Source organism: Lolium perenne, chromosome 1, assembly GCF_019359855.2.
Source record: "Lolium perenne isolate Kyuss_39 chromosome 1, Kyuss_2.0, whole genome shotgun sequence".
Classification (NCBI taxonomy): domain Eukaryota; kingdom Viridiplantae; phylum Streptophyta; class Magnoliopsida; order Poales; family Poaceae; genus Lolium; species Lolium perenne.
Genome location: NC_067244.2, coordinates 117430705 through 117446884, shown reverse-complemented (window position 1 = coordinate 117446884; position 16180 = coordinate 117430705). Strand labels below are relative to the sequence as shown.

The 16180-nt window shown below is 42.7% G+C and overlaps 1 long non-coding RNA gene across 1 annotated transcript; it reads right to left on the bottom strand.

The window, feature by feature from the left end:
• Positions 1–4066: 4066 nt before the first annotated feature.
• LOC127299966 (uncharacterized) lies at positions 4067–8061 on the bottom strand. The gene is made up of 4 exons (XR_007850812.2): positions 7321–8061; positions 6797–6939; positions 6043–6194; positions 4067–4387 (listed from the first exon to the last, which is right to left on the bottom strand). It is a non-coding gene; the product is annotated as an uncharacterized lncRNA (long non-coding RNA).
• Between the last annotated feature and the right edge of the window lie 8119 nt (positions 8062–16180).

The following is a 16180-nucleotide window of genomic DNA, read 5'->3' as shown; positions in this document are numbered from 1 at the left end:
CAGGGGATAAGGATGATAGGAAATCAACCCCGGGGCATGCCAATTTCTTGGTAGGTCCTTGATGTGTTGGTCTTCTAAGAAGCAAAATTGTATATCTCTCTCCGCCGTTGAAGCCGAATATGTTGCCGCCGCAAGTGGATGCACTCAATTGTTATGGATGAGGCAAACTTTAAAGGAATATGGTGTCACTTGTGACAAAGTGCCTCTTTTATGTGACAATGAAAGTGCCATCAAGATTGCCTATAATCCGGTGCAACATTCAAGAACGAAGCATATTAAGGTCCGGAATCATTTCATAAGGGATCAGGTTGCCCGTGGTGATATTGAGCTATGCTATGTTCCAAAACTCTATTTCGTTTAGATGTGGGAATGGAGATAGGGGAGTGCGGTTCAAATTATTGAGCTATCCCTCCCCCCATAATGCCAATAGTAAGAAATCATTCTCTTTATATCATGTGTTGATATGTGAGCTTCATTGACAAGTATTGGTTTTGGATCCAAGATATATATTCGCGGTACCATACCATAACACTCATACATGGTGGTCTAGGCCACCGCCCTCTTCTTTGTGATGAGTTGGTGTTATTTGGATTTTATCGGGCATTATTTGTCATCTTTGTGTTCTTATGGGAATCACTCATGTTTGGCCTTTATTTTCTATTCTTGCAAACTTGAGTGATCATGTACCATCTATAGTTTGAGCCTTCTAAACTCAAGCCTTTCCTCATCTATAACCATCTCCGTCTTGCACACAAGTCTTTTTTGCTAAAACTTGGTTCGGAAGGCGTTGGACGGATATTGTTGGCTTCCCCATCTAGTTAGTCAATTTTCCACCTATACATGATATGATACCATTGTATTGTCTCATATATGGGCATGTTCAAATAACTAACTTGATGGGTCAGATATTTCGATATTTTTTATTCAGAAAACTAGAATATTCGGCCATGTTGGAGGCCGGAATATCCGCTCCCACCGGAATATCCGGCCTGGGCGTGCTGCGAGGATATCTTTAGGGCACGTGGGGTGGGAAGTTCAACAGGAACCAGTTCCCACCCCCGCGCCCCTCTCTAAGCTGCAGCCACTGGTGCTGTCTCCCTGCCTCGCCGAAGCTCTTCTAGCCGCCCCCTTATGCGGTTGTGGGCCGAATCTCCTTCCCCTCCTCCCTAGGCACCTTCTCCTCCAAGCCAATCCTTGAATGGATGAGGGTAACACTTGAAATCCCTATCTCTAGGTGTTGCATTTTTGTGCTTGTTTCTAGGAGGAATTGGTTCTCTAGTGGTTGTTCACGATTGTAGTATATAGTAGCATCAATCTAGTGTGCCGATCTGGTTATAGACCTAGCTTTGTTTCGATCTGAGTGTTGTTCATCAGACTGGATTATCTGGCCCTGGAACGTACTAGAATATCTGGCCTCGGACTATTTTCTGATGCATTCTTTTTGAAATGCCATGTCTACAACAGTTTCGAACCTAGCTTGTTATTACTGTATACTGTATATCTTTGCTTTGACTTGTGTGCTTACTCTCATATGTTCTATCTCTCTATATCTTATCACAGGTGGTTCACGCTTGAGACGTCGCCCTCGCAATGCTCATTCGAGTGAGGATGTTGATTAGTCTACTCCAAGGAAGTCCGCCTCCTTGCGGCGCAAAGGCAAGGAAACAAGGCCTAACTAGAAGGAGATGGACTCAGTTGCCTATGCTGCTCTTAGGCAAAAGGATTGGTATGAGGAGTGATACGTCTCCAACGTATCGATAATTTCTTATGTTCCATGCCTACTTTATTGATGATACTTACATGTTTTATACATACTTTCTGTCATATTTATGCATTTTCCGGCACTAACCTATTAACGAGATGTCGAAGAGCCAGTTGTTATTTTCTGCTGTTTTTGGTTTCAGAAATCCTAGTAAGGAAATATTCTCGGAATTGGACGAAATCAACGCCCAGGATCTTATTTTTCCACGAAGCTTCCAGAACACCGGGGGAGATACGAAGTGGGGCGACGAGGCGACGCCACACTAGGGCGGCGCGGCCCAGCCCCTGGCCGTGCGGCCCTGTGGTGTGGGCCCCTCGTGGCGCCCCCTGACCTACCCTTCCGCCTACTTAAGCCTTCGTCGAGAATAACTCCAGTACCGAGAGCCACGATACGGAAAACCTTCCAGAGACGCCGCCGCCGCCAATCCCATCTCAGGGGATTCAGGAGATCGCCTCCGGCACCCTGCCGGAGAAGGGAATCATCTCCCGGAGGACTCCTCACCGCCATGGTCGCCTCCGGAGTGATGTGTGAGTAGTTCACCCCTGGACTATGGGTCCATAGCAGTAGTTAGATGGTCATCTTCTCCTAATTGTGCTATCATTGTTGGATCTTGTGAGCTGCCTAACATGATCAAGATCATCTATCTGTAATGCTACATGTTGCGTTTGTTGGGATCCGATGAATAGTGAATACTATGCTATGTTGATTATCAATCTATTATCTATGTGTTGTTTATGATCTTGCATGCTCTCCGTTGCTAGTAGAGGCTCTGGCCAAGTTTTTGCTTGTAACTCCAAGAGGGAGTATTTATGCTCGATAGTGGGTTCATATCTCCATTAAATCTGGGGGAGTGACAGCAACCTCTAAGGTTGTGGATGTGCTGTTGCCACTAGGGATAAAACATCAATGCTATGTCTAAGGATATATTTATTGATTATATTACGCACCATACTTAATGCAATTGTCTGTTGTTTGCAACTTAATACTGGAGGGGGTTCGGATGATAACCTGAAGGTGGACTTTTTAGGCATAGATGCATGCTGGATAGCGGTCTATGTACTTTGTCGTAATGCCCAATTAAATCTCACAATACTCATCGTAACATGTATGTGCATGGTCATGCCCTCTTTATTTGTCAATTGCCCAACTGTAATTTGTTCACCCAACATGCTTATTCTTATGGGAGAGACACCTCTAGTGAACTGTGGACCCCGGTTCATTCTTTTACATCGAATACAATCTACTGCAATACTCGTTCTACTGTTCTCTGCAAACAATCATCATCCACACTATACATCTAATCCTTTGTTACAGCAAGCCGGTGAGATTGACAACCTCACTGTTACGTTGGGACAAAGTATCTTGGTTGTGTTGTGCAGGTTCCACGTTGGCGCCGGAATCCCTGGTGTTGCGCCGCACTACACTCCGCCACCATCAACGTTCAACGTGCTTCTTCGCTCCTACTGGTTCGATAACCTTGGTTTCTTACTGAGGAAAAACTTGCCGCTGTACGCATCACACCTTCCTCTTGGGGTTCCCAATGGACGCGTGCTGTACGCGTATCAAGACTGTTTTCTGGCGCCGTTGCCGGGGAGATCAAGACACGCTGCAAGGGGAGTCTCCACCTCCAATCTCTTTACTTTGTTTTTGTCTTGCTTTATTTTATTTACTACTTTGTTTGCTGCATTATATCGAAAACACACACAAAATTAGTTACTTGTTTTACTTTACTTAATATCATGCATGTTTTTATTTCACTAGTTAAGCATAACTAGCAAAAGATGGGCGCGGCGGCACGCCGCGCCAGTGCAATGGTTTTTTGGTGAAAAAAAGATACACTATTTAAATTACTCTAATATGTATAATAAATTGGATTAACAAAAATGGATATGCTAGTAAATACGTGTGTGCTTATACGGTGCGTAAAATATGGTGGTTACTGTTTTGGCCCATGTAAACATGAATGGGCCAGTAATTACTGTTTTGGCTTCTACAATTATTTAAAATACGATGATCTCAGAAAAAAATTAAATACGGTGCTTACTGTTTTGGCCCATGTAAGATAGGTGGTTGCGTGCCCATGCCTATACATCTTTGGTATATGTAATTAACATTAAGAAATCTATACATATGTTTTATGGTTAATAGACTGTCGGATTGTAGCAGTTTCAAAATCAGTCTCTGAATACATGTGAGAACTAAAATGACACATATAATATAAGCAGGCATTGCAGGAGTTCAAAAATTAGTGTCTCCAAACAACTACTTGAACTAAGATAAGACATATAATATAAGCAGGGATACTTAGGTGGATAAGGGCATTCACACTGGATTATATGAAGAATATGTCGGTTCACTGGACTGGGCCAGACAACAACATTACATGGTTTGACTGAACTGGTTTAGAGGCCACCGATACATCTTCCAGGCCTGAAACAGATGACGCCGATAGAGATTCGTGCAGGTTTGTAGATTGTCTTGAGCTAAACAATAGAAGGGATAGATCATCTGATTTGTTGTTGATGCGCAGAGCCGCCGCCGCTGCTGATGCGCATAGAATATGTTCCATTGATGGGCTCCAAGCAAGACATCCTTAACTAAATCAGTGTAAATTGCCCCTGTAACCTGCGTGCAAGTGAATCTATTAGGTACAGAGATAGATACACACATATGGAAACAGAAAAGCATGGAGAAGACCGACTTTTAGCAGAAATTCATGAATAGTTTAGAGCACTATGTTTAGCCTTGCAAACTAAAAACTGATTGAGCTATTAATTCCGTCTTCTTTCTCTAGAATTTTTTGACTGATAATATATTCTGCGGCATGCAAAGCAATGCATGATATTATCACCTAGAGGCTGCAACTGAAGAACTCTAAATGCTTAATTCTATTCCAAGCACTTTGCAAGACAATAATATGCTCTCATCACTCACCAAAGAACGTGAAAGCTTGGATCTGATTTCCACTTATCACTTGTGGGATGGACTGGGAGATGACTCATCTTGCCATGTGGTTTGTACAAAAGCTAGAGGTCTTTGACACCGCTAGAAATAACCTTTTTTCCTTGTGTATGGATAGCAAATTTAGTAACTTAGGTACTAACTGATTTCAAAGCTTCTCTTTGGTGGAGATGTTGGCACTTACAAATTAATTCTTATCTTCGGTGACAGGAAATGCAGAATTGAATAATTGGCACTGTTTCTGGAATGATACTTGGCCTTTTTGAGGAATGTAAATCGTTGAACAAAGATTCACATAATAAGGAAAAGAGGGCCATTGTTTTCATCGTCAATGAATTTTCCGAACACTAAAAAGGAAATAAAGGAATCTTGGAGGAAAGCTCATGCAGGATGGAATAAGCTGGCAGTATTCTATTGAAGAATATTGTGAAGTCTGTTACCCGTCCTTAGAGATGACAATGGTAGAATAATCTTGTCAGCATGGTGAGTTCTTGATCATCACCAGGAGCGAATTAAATCTATCGTTGCTATTGTTGTTAAACCAGTCCACATGGAATCAGATTGTGGTGCTGTGGTACATGAAGTGAAAGAAGGGGAGAAGCAAATTTGCCATCTTATGCAGAGGCTGGGGCTTCCCCATTTGTAAGAAAATGAAAGTTTGGGGATAACCTAGGATGCAACAATTAGTGTAAGCTGAAAAAAAACACTACATGTCATTTCCTAGCATTTGTATCATGCATTATAATTTACACCTTTGTGGAGAATACTTAGATACGCAAACAATGTGCCAATCATTTAGATAACAGAAATGAACCCCAAAATAATAAGAAGCAACTGTACAAGTCTTCCAATAAAAGAATTACTCCACATTTAAAAGCCTGCCTTTTATCACCAAGAAAATCAAGAATGGGAGAGTACCATAGGAATAACCGAATGAGCAATTGTCTTGCAAGCTGAACCAAACATACAACTCCTCAACTGAATACCTTCTCATAGACCCATGTATGGGGAGATCTCCTGGTCAGTAATTTTCTTTCTTACCGAAGAAAAAGAAGGACAAAGAATTCTGAACATTCAACTCAACCACATGACTAAATTTTAGAGCAAGCAACCTTAGGCGAACTACAAAGCTAGAGGCAGACTATAAAATAAATTAGTATCACTTTTTTCTTCTTCTTTTCGTTGCAAGGTTCATTCCAGATTTCGGAAGTGCGTATTGATGTTAGGTTGTACCTTATAGGAAGATCAGGTTACTCTTGTGATGTTACTCCTACTTATTACTCTCAGATCAAAATATGTTGGTTCAAGAGACTAATTACCTAATAAATTAGTATGACTTTTCTTCTTTTCGTCAGACACGTATGGCTGTCCTCCAGTTCCTCTCCAAGCACATATGTCTGTTCTCCAGTTCCTCTCTGACCACGTGGTAGCCGGCCTATGGTTTGTCTTCTTTGCATGTACAGCTACTCATCTGGAAGCAATAACCCTTGGAAACGAATTAACCAAGAATTCAATGACAATTAAAATGTTTGAGAACAGGAAAATGCAGCATATCTTTATAAATACACAAGTTCCCAATCCAAAATACCAGCATACACCTTCTGAAGCAAAATAGATCTCCTTAAGTGAAATGAAATGATCATATTTGTAGACAAAAAAAATATGGCCAATTGTGTCACAACTGAGCAAGACAATGGTCCAATGCATATTCATGTTTTACATGTGAACCCATGCATTGGTCGTTGAAAATAATTGGCTACCTAGAGCAGAGTAAGCTTAAGAAATATATGCAATAATCTATCTTAGTAACTGCTCTGTTACAACTGACATTGTACAAAGTGCATGATTGCTACGAAGAACCTTCCGCATTTCTACTAAGTACCAATTAGTAAGAAAGAGAGAAAAATAATGTATGAACTGCCTCTGTTGGTCTACAATATAAGAATAGCTGCCAACTCGTTCAGGTAATGATTTTTGAAAGACAGGCTTTTAAATGTGGAGAACCTTTTATAAGTAATGATTCCAAATTGAGAACCTTTTTTGTAGAACATAAACTCCAGGTGAAGAACAAACCTACAGTACAGCATGAAGAATTGCCTTGCAGGAAAGGACCACGCAAAGGCTGAGAGGCCTCGAACAAAGATGCAGGTCCGTTCTCGCCGCCCGCGCCACACCGTCACAGCTGCAGAGCGTCCCATATAAAAACAATACCCCAACTGCAGGAAAGAATCAATAAAGTCATCAGTTCACATATATTTGTACTGAACAAAAGTTCAGCTTCGTGCCATTGACCCCAACTGCAGGAAAGAATCAATAAAGTCATCAGTTCACATATATTTGTACTGAACAAAAGTTCAGCTTCGTGTTAACTCCATTGACGCTGTTGATCTGACCTGAAATACCTTACCATGGCATGTTTTTAGAAACTTGTATTGTTCAGAATTGCCTGATACTAATCATACTTGATGAACCTTGAGGATGATGTAGCCATCTAATCCACGTCTCAAAGGAACCCATCTTAAAACCATCAAAATCCACACCAATCTTCTTCTTTTTTACAAAGATCCGAAGGCAACCTCAGGGGAGAGCTAACTCACCGGCTAACCCTGTGGATGCTGCTTCTTTCTTTGGTAGATGTTCACTTCCTAGCTGCAGATAGCACGCGGGGGAGGCCGGAGGAAGAACCTGGCAGCGAGCCGGAGAGTCTCCTGCAGTAAGCCTGCCTCCGGTACCTGCATCGCCTAAACCAACATGTTGCAGAGGGCAGCGGCCGTCGAGGGTCTCGTCGTAGAGGGCGCCACTGCCGTGGAGAGCCTCTCCGTTGAGCGCACACTACCGTCGAGAGCCTCTCCGTTGAGTGCACCGCTGCCGTGGAGGCTCTCCCTCCCAATCCGGATGTCAAACATGAGGAACCGCCACAGCCCATCGCCGCGACCAGCTCGCCCGCTAGAGGGAGTCAGGGCGGCGTTGGAAGGTGCAGCCGCCAATCACGGCGAACAGCTCTCCCATCCAGCAGGAGCCAGGGGCGCTGCGAAATCCGTCCGGCGCGGCAAAGGAACCGGGCAGCGCTGAACCTCCGGAGAGCAGCGTGGGGGCCAGAGCAGCACGTGGATCTTGATTCCTGCAAGGCAGCCGGGAGCATCTTCATCCAAGGAGATTTCCAATAATGGGTGAAAATAGGAGATGAAGAAAGGGACATCCGCACGGCATCTACACCGGCGGTCGATCTGGTGCCACGTGATTTGACCTCCAACAGCTAAAAATCATGGCGGCAGAGACAATCGCGGCAAAGTGGCGGGCGTGACTCCCTGTGCTCGAGAAAGGTGTGGTGTGGGGTGGGGGGGCCGGGGCGCACTGAAGAAGAAGAGGGCAGCGGGGCGCACGAACGCCGGCAGCGGACTCAGCAGCATCAGCAAATGCTAAATGAGGACGGCCCGGCCGCGTGGCGCACGAACGCCGCGGGCGCAGATGGGAAGAGCATCACCGATCCGCTCACGGCCGTGAGCCGGAGCTGCGACACGGGGAGGACCAGCGGCTGGCGGTCCTGGAGCAAACCCTCAGCAGCAGAGACAGAAGCACGGCGAGGGTACGACGGGCGCGAGATCCACGTGCCGATCCCCTCACCATTGGAGCCAAATCGAAGCACAGAAAAGCAGAAAGAAAAGAGAAGAAAAGAGAAGAGAGGTACCGGCCAGAGAAGCGGTCAAGCGGCGGCCGGACCACTCGATGTCCCAGGCGGGCCCACCAGGCGGCAGCAGCACAGTAACAAAGAAGCACTAAGTCCACCCGAGAACACACACGGAAGTACGAACTGTGAGGATAGAAAATACAGAGAAATAGCAACGCATCCTCCGAAATACACACAGAAGCTAAATTTAACAGCAAATTACACGTGTCAGCAGGGCAGGTAGGGTAAAAAAAATATCCCAAAAATTGAGAAAAAACTTTAATGTTCAGGTTTAGTATATATAGTACTTATGGAAAGTGACAGTGAGCTTTTGAAGCTATTTCCTGAGTTAAGACATGGATTGTTTGATGCGAAAATTAAAAAACCTATTGAACCTTATTTGCATGCTAGTAGCAATGTTATTAGTATGAACACTATTATTTCTAAAGCTATGGAAGAATCTAAGCTTGGGGAAGCTGGTTTTGATGTGCATGATATTTTTAGTCCCCCAAGCATTGAGGAGAAAATTTTCTTTGATGATACTTTGCCTCCTATTTATGATGATTATAATGATAGTGGTCTTTTGGTGCCACCTAATATGGAGAGTAAATTTTATTATGATTATACTATGCCTCCTACACTTGATGAGAATAATAATGATAGCTACTTTATTGAATTTGCTCCCACTACAACTAATAAAATTGATTATGCGTATGTGGAGAGTAATAATTTTATGCATGAGACTCATGATAAGAATGTTTCATTTGATAGTTATATTGTTGAGTTTGCTCATGATGCTACTGGATATTATTATGAGAGAGGAAAATATGGTTGTAGAAATTTTCATGTTACTAAAACACCTCTCTTTTTGCTGAAAATCTTGAAGTTGCGCTTGTCTAGTCTTTCTATGCTTGTTGCATTATGCTTCATGAACTTGTTTATTTACAAGATTTCTTTTCATAGGAAGTGGGTTAGGCTTAAATTTGTTTCATACTTGCTTTTTGATCCTCTCTTTTGCTTCGAATACTATTTCTTGCGAGTGCATCATTAAAATTACTGAGCCCATCTTAATGGCTATAAAGAAAGCACTTCTTGGGAGATAACCCATGTGTTTATTTTACTACAGTACTTTTGTTTTATATTTGAGTCTTGAAAGTTGTTATTACTGTAGCAACCTCTTCTTATCTTAGTTTTGTTGCATTGTTGTGCCAAGTAAAGTCTTTGATAGTAAGGTTCAAACTAGATTTGGATTACTGCGCAGAAACAGATTTCTTGCTGTCACGAATCTGGGCAGAATTCTCTGTAGGTAACTCAGAAAATTCTGAAAATTTACGTGAGTGATCCTCAGATATGTACGCAACTTTCATTCAATTTGAGCATTTTCATTTGAGCAAGTCTGGTGCCTCTTAGAAATTCGTCTTTACGGACTGTTCTGTTTTGACAGATTCTGCCTTTTATTTCGCATTGCCTGTTTTGCTATGCTTGATGGATTTTTATATTCCATTAACTTTCAGTAGCTTTGTGCAATGTCCAGAAGTGTTAAGAATGATTATGTCACCTCTGAACATGTGAATTTTGATTATGCACTAACCCTCTAATGAGTTGTTTTGAGTTTGGTGTGGAGGAAGTTTTCAAGGATCAAGAGAGGAGGATGATACAATATGATCAAGGAGAGTGAAAGCTCTAAGCTTGGGATGCCCCGGTGGTTCACCCCTGCATATTTCAAGAAGACTCAAGCGTCTAAGCTTGGGGATGCCCAAGGCATCCCCTTCTTCATCGACAACATTATCAGGTTCCTCTAGTGAAACTATATTTTTATTCCATCACATCTTATGTACTTTGCTTGGAGCGTCTGTTTGTTTTTGTTTTTGTTTTGTTTGAATAAATTTAGATCCTAGCATTCATTGTGTGGGAGAGAGACATGCTCCGCTGTTGCATATGAACAAATATGTCCTTAGGCTTTACTCATAATGTTCATGGCGAAGGTTGAACTGCTTCGTTAAATTGTTATATGGTTGGAAACGGGAAAGGCTACATATGGTAATTGGTATAATAACTTGAATAATGTGATACTTGGCAATTGTTGTGCTCATGTTTAAGCTCTTGCATCATATACTTTGCACCTATTAGTGAAGAAATACATAGAGCTTGCTAAAATTTGGTTTGCATGATTGGTCTCTCTAAGGTCTAGATATTTTCTAGTAAGGGTCGAACAACAAGGAAGACGGTGTAGAGTCTTATAATGCTTACAATATGTCTTTTATGTGAGTTTTGCTGTACCGGTTCATACTTGTGTTTGTTTCAAATAACCTTGCAAGCCTAAGCCTTGTATTGAGAGGGAATACTTCTCATGCATCCAAAATCCTTGAGCCAAACACTATGCCACTTGTGTCCACCATACCTACCTACTACATGGTATTTCTCCGCCATTCCAAAGTAAATTGCTTGAGTGCTACCTTTAAATTTCCATTCTTCGCCTTTGCAATATATAGCTCATGGGACAAATAGCCTAAAAACTATTGTGGTATTGAATATGTACTTATGCATCTTATCTCTTATTAAGTTGCTTGTTGAGCGATAACCATGTTCCTGGGGACGCCATCAACTACTCTTTGTTGAATATCATGTGAGTTGCTATGCATGTTCGTCTTGTCTGAAGTAAGGGCGATTTACCATGAGTTGAATGGTTTGAGCATGCATATTGTTAGAGAAGAACATTGGGCCGCTAACTAAAGCCATGATCCATGGTGGAAGTTTCAGTTTTGGACAACAATCCTCAATCTCATATGAGAATATTAATTGTTGCTAAATGCTTATGCATTAAAGAGGAGTCCATTATCTGTTGTCTATGTTGTCCCGGTATGGATGTCTAAGTTGAGAATAATCAAAAGCGAGAAATCCAATGCGAGCTTTCTCCTTAGACCTTTGTACAGGCGGCATAGAGGTACCCCTTTGTGATACTTGGTTAAAACATATGTATTGCGGTGATAATCCAGGTAATCCGAGCTAATTAGGACAAGGTGCGGGCACTATTGGTATACTATGCATGAGGCTTGCAACTTGTAGGATATAATTTACATGATACATATGCTTTATTACTACCGTTGACAAAATTGTTTCTTGTTTTCAAAATCAAAGCTCTAGCACAAATATAGCAATCGATGCTTCCCTCATCGAAGGGCCATTCTTCTACTTTTATGTTGAGTCAGTTCACCTATTTCTCTCCATCTCAAGAAGCAAACACTTGTGTGAACTGTGCATTGATTCCTACATACTTGCATATTGCACTTGTTATATTACTTTGCATTGACAACTATCCATGAGATATACATGTTACAAGTTGAAAGCAACCGCTGAAACTTAATCTTCCTTTGTGTTGCTTCAATGCCTTTACTATGAATTTATTGCTTTGCGAGTTAACTCTTATGCAAGACTTGTATTGAAAGTACTATTCATGAAAAGTCTTTGCTATATGATTCAATTGTTTACTCATTGTATTTACCATTGCTTCGAATCGCTGCATTCATTACATGTGCTTACAATAGTATTGATCAAGATTATGATGGCATGTCACTTCAGAAATTATCTTTGTTATCGTTCACCTACTCGGGACGAGTAGGAACTAAGCTTGGGGATGCTGATACGTCTCCAACGTATTGATAATTTCTTATGTTCCATGCCTACTTTATTGATGATACCTACATGTTTTATACATACTTTATGTCATATTTATGCATTTTCCGGCACTAACCTATTAACGAGATGCCGAAGAGCCGATTCTTTGTTTCTGCTGTTTTTGGTTTCAGAAATCCTAGTAAGGAAATATTCTCGGAATTGGACGAAATCAACGCCCAGGATCTTATTTTTCCACGAAGCTTCCAGAACACCGGGGGAGATACGAAGTGGGGCGACGAGGCAACGCCACACTAGGGCGGCGCGGCCCAGCCCCTGGTCGCGCGGCCCTGTGGTGTGGGCCCCTCGTGGCGCCCCCTGACCTACCCTTCCGCCTACTTAAGCCTTCGTCGAGAATAACTCCAGTACCGAGAGCCACGATACGGAAAACCTTCCAGAGACGCCGCCGCCGCCAATCCCATCTCGGGGGATTCAGGAGATCGCCTCCGGCACCCTACCGGAGAGGGGAATCATCTCCCGGAGGACTCTTCACCGCCATGGTCGCCTCCGGAGTGATGTGTGAGTAGTTCACCCCTGGACTATGGGTCCATAGCAGTAGCTAGATGGTCGTCTTCTCCTAATTGTGCTATCATTGTTGGATCTTGTGAGCTGCCTAACATGATCAAGATCATCTATCTGTAATGCTACATGTTGCGTTTGTTGGAATCCGATGAATAGTGAATACTATGCTATGTTGATTATCAATCTATTATCTATGTGTTGTTTATGATCTTGCATGCTCTCCGTTGCTAGTAGAGGCTCTGGCCAAGTTTTTGCTTGTAACTCCAAGAGGGAGTATTTATGCTCGATAGTGGGTTCATGTCTCCATTAAATCTGGGGGAGTGAAAGCAACCTCTAAGGTTGTGGATGTGCTATTGCCACTAGGGATAAAACATCAATGCTATGTCTAAGGATATATTTATTGATTACATTACGCACCATACTTAATGCAATTGTCTGTTGTTTGCAACTTAATACTGGAGGGGGTTCGGATGATAACCTGAAGGTGGACTTTTTAGGCATAGATGCATGCTGGATAGCGGTCTATGTACTTTGTCGTAATGCCCAATTAAATCTCACAATACTCATCATAACATGTATGTGCATGGTCATGCCCTCTTTATTTGTCAATTGCCCAACTGTAATTTGTTCACCCAACATGCTTATTCTTATGGGAGAGACACCTCTAGTGAACTGTGGACCCCGGTCCATTCTTTTACATCGAATACAATCTACTGCAATACTCGTTCTATTGTTCTCTGCAAACAATCATCATCCACACTATACATCTAATCCTTTGTTACAGCAAGCCGGTGAGATTGACAACCTCACTGTTACGTTGGGACAAAGTATCTTGGTTGTGTTGTGCAGGTTCCACGTTGGCGCCGGAATCCCTGGTGTTGCGCCGCACTACACTTCGCCGCCATCAACCTTCAACGTGCTTCTTGGCTCCTACTGGTTCGATAAACCTTGGTTTCTTACTGAGGGAAAACTTGCCGCTGTACGCATCACACCTTCCTCTTGGGGTTCCCAACGGACGCGTGCTGTACGCGTATCAAGGAGGTGGAGCGGGACTTTGACGTTGAAGAACCCTCAGTTTTGGTGCATGGAACATCTATTCATATTCAAGGATATTTATGAACCGAAGCACATAGTGAGACCCATGCAACCCATGATGTGGATGCTCTCTCAGAAAACAGTCACTTTGAGGATGTTGCGTGGGTGATAGAAAAGATGGGGCTGCACAAGCTTGTGAAGGTCAAGTGTGACTACAATATTCCTCTCATTCAGCAGTTCTATGCCACACTTGTGTTCAAGAAGGATGAAGACCGCACTATGCAGTGGATGACTGGTTCTACTCCATGTACAACCACTTTCCACACCTTTTCTCACTACTTGACTATCCTTTCAGTGGCGGCCACCGTCTCCATCATCCACACCGCACAGATAAGGAAACACTCTTTGATCTCTATTCGGAGTCTGGTGTGGTTGGCACAACTACCGGTCTTCTTCCTATTTATGATCAGCTTTTTCGACTCTTCGGTCAAACATTGCTCCAAGTGGATGAAACAATGATGATATTCGCGGTGCACTAGTGGATCTTCTTGCTTTTGCTTTTGAATGTGCACAAGATGATGATGAAGCTAAAGATTTCACTGTTGATGTGATGAATTATATCTTCGATGAGATATTTGATGCTATGGTATCTCGGACTTCTCTTCCCTACGCACCATACATTCATCTTCTTATTGATCACACTGCTGTGGCTGAGGATTTGAGTCAGTATCCTCGTGTGGACCATAAGGTCAAGAAGACATATGTGAAAAGGAAGCAAGCTGCCCCTGCTTCCCCTACCATTGGTTCATTTATGGGCGATGCTCGTGCTAGTGGCACCGCCCAGGGACGCTCTCCTTTCATCCAGAAGGAGGTGAAGAATCTGAACTGGTTTCAAAGGATTGTTATGTGCATGAATGTCAAGATCCACAAGGAGAACTACCAGGCCAGTCCTGAGCGCGCCAACATTCAGCATACTCGGGAGATGATTCTTCACAAGCTCGGTGGTGAGCAAGGTCCTCCTCCTCCGCCTCCAGTCCATCCTACCTACCAAAGCTGGCGCCCCTCTCAGGTCAACTGACACGAGATTGAGCAGGGTCTTCTGAGGAGCAGTATCTCTCGTGCCTCTCCACCAGTCGCAGATGACAGTGCAGACGAGTATGAGTCTGAGACGGGCTCGGAGTGATTCCCTTAGGACGTGTAGCATCACTCTTTTCGATCCCTTGTTGGTGTTTCGATGCCAAAGGGGGAGAAGTACTTATATTTAGGATTCTCCGAGATTTGCATGGGTGGGCACAAGCATACGCGTTTATCACTCTTTGAGATCTTGTGTCTTTTTATTTGTTGAACATTTGTGTTTTTAGTTATGTTGAACTATATTCTATGGGATTGTAGTATGGTTATGTGAGACATGGATTTCGGTTTTCTATAAGTTGAGACTATATATTATGGTATGGTGTGTGACTTATGGTGTTCGTTATTCTATATCACCATATTGGTATGATCACTATCTCAAAGTCTCAACTATATGTGATATTATGTCTCATGTTGTTGTTGTTGTTTTTCATGTTGCCTAGTTTATGTTTCAAGGCCACTCGAACCTATGTGTGGTGCATTTGAATTCAAATGCAAATTACTTATATGCACACTCTAGGGGGAGTGCCTCCATCTTTTTGGCAACATGATGATTCTCACTAGTAATTTTATTGCAAATCCGTATGTTGTCATCAAACACCAAAAAGGGGAGATTGAAAGAACATCTCTCTACCATTATGGTTTTGTGTATTTGATGACAACATGAATGATAGTGTATTAAGTGGTGCAGATTTGATCTTTGTTGAATACATGTTGAAAATAAAGAAAAATGAAGAAGTACATGTTGAAAAGCAAGAAAAAGGAAGAAGCAGTTTTGCCCCCTGGCCAGATAATTCGGGGGCGGATATTTGCAAATATCCGGCCCCTGAAAAACTGCTAGGGAGTTAAGGGTCCGGACTCCCTAGATGCCCCACGAAAATTTGGCCGAAAATTTCAGGGTGCATCGGATATTCCAAGGGGGGGTTATTCTGGCCCTAACTTAGGTCGGATATTCCAGCCTAGCATTTCAGCAATGGCTCGATTTTTCGAGGAGGTATATATACCCTCTTCTTCCCCAGCCTTAAGCTGCTCAATTTGCTCAAGAACTTCACCTCCAACTGAGCCACTACATTCACATGATCTCCTCCATCAACCACCCAAAGCTCTTGATCTTTGGAGAATCGAAGGAGAAGACCTCGATCTACATCTTCAACGAACAGATTTACATTTCCCCCTCATTTGCTTGAGGGCCCCCTTTGCTAGTGTTCCTTTTAGAAACTCTAGTTGTTGTTACTTGATTTGATCTTCTTCTTGTTGTTGTGTTGTCGGGGGGATGACCCCCGGTAGGTCAAGACTATGGAAAATACGCCATGTTAAGATGTATAATTACCGGATTAAAGATTAATCCGGATGCTAAAAGCTTAGTATAGCAGTGCTAAGGTGGTACATGCCGGTATACCAATAGGGGTATGCCGGAGTAAGGGCAACGA